Genomic DNA, 4,202 nt, shown 5'->3' with positions numbered 1-4,202 from the left:
CAATGTCCTCTGTCTGTTCTCTTATACAATCAAATGTATTGATTTTCTTTCCAGATTATTTTTGTGATTATAGAAACAGTACATGCTCATTGATTGTAAAAACCAATCATTGAAAACATATCCACACGAAAACCTGCCCACTGGACGTTTATAGCAGCTTTATTCATAATTGCTAAAACTTGGAAACAACCAAGATGTCCTTCAGTAGATGAAGATACATCCAGACAATGGAATATTATTCAGTGCTAAAAAGAAATGAACTATCAAGCCCCAAAAAGGCAGAGAAACCTTAATATTACTGAATGAAAGAACCCAATGTGAAAAGATTACATACTGTATGATTCCAGCTGTATGATAGTCTGGAAAAGGCAAAACTATGGAGACAGTAAAAAGATCAGGTGTTCAGGAGGGAGGGAAGGATGAATACGTGGAACACAGGATTTTTAGGACAGTGAAACTAGTCTGTATGACACAAAAGGGTGGATACACTTTAAACGTTTGTCCAAACCCATAGAATGGACAATACCAAGAGTAACCCCTAATTTGTCAGTGTACGTTCATCAGCTGCAACAAATATCCCACTCTAATAGGGGATGTTGACAGTGGGGGAGGCTGTGCATGGGGGGGGGGAGGGAGTACATGGAAATCTCTGCTTCCTCCTAATTTTGCTATGAACTTAAAATTGCTCTAAAAAATGAAATTTAACAAAAACAAAAGGATAATCTGAAAAATTCTAGCCAAGGAGACATGACAACTAAATGTAATGTGGGATCCTGGAACAGAAGAGGACATTAGGTGAAAACCAAATCTAAATTAAGTATACTTTAGGTAATGTAGCAATATTGGTTCATTGGTTTGTTAATTGTGACAAATATACTAACTTAAAATGTTGAGAGTAGAGGAAGCTAGGTGTGGAGTATATGGGAATTTTCTGCAATTTTTCTGTAAATAAACTTCTTTAAAAGTTTATTTTTAAAAATGTACACCTTAGTTATCAAACACCTTCATAATTACTACCCAGGATAAAAAAATAAAACACTGCCTCATGTTCTCTTCAATCATCATTTTCCTCAAATGATTACTACCGTTTTTTTAAAAGATTTTATTTATTAGAGCACAAGTGGGGGGTTGGGCTGGGGGGCAAGGAGAGGGAGAAGCAGATTCCCTGCCATTGGGAGCCCGACTTGGGGCTTGATCCCAGGACCCCGGGATCATGACCTGAGCCCAAGGCAGATGCTTAACCAACTGAGCCACCCAGGTGCCCCGTAACTACCTATTATGTCTAAAATTTTAGTCTGTTTTTTAACTTTATATAAATCAAATATGTTGTCAAGATGCATCCATGTTATTTCATCTAGTTGAAACCCATTTTCATTCCCGTATATTCTATTATAGGAATATACTGTAATTTATATTACTGTTGATAAGCATCTTTGTGACTACTTGAGCCTCTTGCCCTCGTATCTATTTATTATTGATTTGCTACCTTTGTCATAGATTGTGTCCAATACATGTGTCTATTTCTGCCTGTTTATTCCCACTAGCCTTGTGGGTTTTCCTTATTCTAGTACCACATTGTGTTACTACATTCTTGATGTTGGTATTCTAAATGCTCCCACCTTTTTTTCCTACAAGAGTATTGGGTCTATTCTTGGTCCTTTGCATTTGCATGTACAGTTTACACTCAGTTTGAGACCGTCAAAAAGCCATCACCAATTCAAAAAACAACTGTTGGGATTTTACTGGAATCGCATCAAATGTATAGGCCAATTTGGGAAAGATTGATCGTAAAAGCTATTTTATCTTGTCTGTACACATGGTATATTTCTCCATTTATTTAGTTTATCAGTAATTTGGGGTTTTCACTGTTGGAGGTCTTATGTAGTTTATGTAGATTTATTCTTAAGCATTTGATACTTTGAAGCCACTGGAAGTAAAGTTGTTAAAGTTTCATTTGTTTGCTGATAAAATACGACTGACTTTTCTATATTTGACCTTGCATTCAGCAGCCTTCCTAAACTTATTTAATTCTAAAGGTTCATCTGTAGATTCTTATGGATTTTCAGTTCTGAATTAATGTCTCATTCCATTTTTCATAGGAAAAGCTTTCAACATTTCACTATTGTCTTAGTTGGGCCGCTATAACAAAAATACTATAGCCTGGATGGCTTAAACAATTTATTTCTCACAGTTCCCAAGGCTGGTAAGTTCAAGATCAAGGCACTGGCAGATCCAGGGCCTGGGGAGAGCCCACTTCCTGCCTTGCAGCCTTGCTGCATCCTCTCGGGGCAGAGTTCATCTCTCCGTCAAGAACAATTAAGTCCACTCCTGAGGGCTCCACCTTCATGACCTAATCACCTTCCAGATACCATCACATCAGGGATTGGTTAGGCTTCAACATGAATTTTAGTGGGACATAAACTTTCTATAACTATAAAATGTTAACTATAGCTTTAGATGTGAACACACTTATGTTAAGGAAGCTCCTACTCTCTGTTCCTAGGTTTCTAAGAGGTTTTGTTTTTATTTTCCAAGCTTTCAAACGTCTTTAACTGGATTTTATCAAAATTTTTCTTCTCTGGAGATCACTGAATTTTCTTCATTGGGCAAATATGATGATTACGTTGTTCTTTGAATGTTAAGTCAACCTAGTCTGCCGAAATAATCTCAACCTGGCCTTGAAGTTTTTAGGTTATTGGTTTTGGTTTACTAATACTTGGGATTGTTTTCAGCTGTTCATGAACGAGATTGGGTATCAGGATATGTGCTGTTTCCTTTTCTCATTTATGATGCCTTTTTTACTCAATGATTCTTGCTAAGGCTTATTAGCTTATGAATTTTATTTGTATTTTCAAAGACAACCTTTGGCATTGATCCTATTATAGGTTTGTTTTCTGTTTTCTATGGTAGATTTTGTTTTTAAATATATGCTCATTTCTTTCCTTTTATTGGGAGTTTTGTTTTTCCTATATACTTAGCTTGCCAATTTTTCAGGGTTTTAATAGCATTTAAGATTATAAATCTCTATAAAGCACAACTTTAGCTGCACCCTCAAGTTTTTATATATAGTATATGATTATTTAAAAATCTCTTCTAGGGGCGCCTGGGTGGCTCAGTCGTTAAGCCTCTCCCTTCCGCTCGGGTCTTGGTCCCAGGGTCCTGGGATGGAGCCCCGCATCAAGCTCCCTGCTCAGCGGAGAGCCTGCTTCTCCCTCTCCCTCTCCTTCTGCTGCTCCCCCTGCTTGTGCTGTCAAATAAATAAAATCTTTAAAAAATAAAAATTTTTAAAAAAGGAAAAATTTGCTAGGGGCGTCTGGGTGGCTTGGTCAGTTAAGTGTCCGACTCTTGGTTTCAGCTCAAGTCGTGATCTCAGGGTTGTAGGATCAAGCCCCAAGTCTGGCTCTGCGCTCAGTAAGGAGTCTGAGGATTCTCTCTTTCCCTCTGTCCTTACCCCATCTCTCTCTCAAATAAGTAAGTCTTTATGGTGGCTCAGTTGGTTGAGCAACTGCCTTCGGCTCAGGTCATGATCCTGGAGTCCTGGGATCCAGTCCCGCATCCGGCCCCCTGCTCGGCGGGCAGTCTGCTTCTCTCTGACCCTTGCCCCTCTCATGCTCTATCTCATTCTCTCTCTCTCAAATAAATAAAATTTTAAAAAAATAAAAATCTAATTTTATTTTAATCAACGAATTGTGGATTAAGTAGGAACCAGGAGGCAATAAATAAACCACAATGTTTCTTGAGCAGCTACTGATCTCTATTTTCTAGAGGTGCAAACAGGCTCTTGACGGCCTTACCCTGATAGCAAAGGGAGATTTTCTGGGAGGTGAGAAAATGATCTGGGAGAATCCTGTTTGGATTTGCCAATTAAAATTAATTCAGCAGAAAGATTAGCCCTGCTGTATCCACCCAGTCACATTACTTTTCTGAGAATGAGGCAGATGGCCAAAAACAGGATAACATCTGAGACTTAAAAGACCAAGTTCCGGAACAAGGATAGAAAACTTTCTTGGCATTGGCAGCAGATTGTCTGCAACTTTGTGTTGAGCCCCATCCAGACACAAACTGGAAAGCACGCCGGGAACATTTTGCAGTGTCTGCCATTGACAGGTGCTGTGAATTTGCTGACCCAGTTCTTGGGCATTAGTTTGTTCCCATTTAGATATCCCAACTATAACAACTGGAAACAAATTTCTCAAGGAAAA

The sequence above is a fragment of the Zalophus californianus genome, chromosome 2 (assembly GCF_009762305.2).
Source record: "Zalophus californianus isolate mZalCal1 chromosome 2, mZalCal1.pri.v2, whole genome shotgun sequence".
In the NCBI taxonomy this organism is placed as follows: Eukaryota; Metazoa; Chordata; class Mammalia; order Carnivora; family Otariidae; genus Zalophus; species Zalophus californianus.
Note: the sequence above shows the minus strand (reverse complement) of the source record.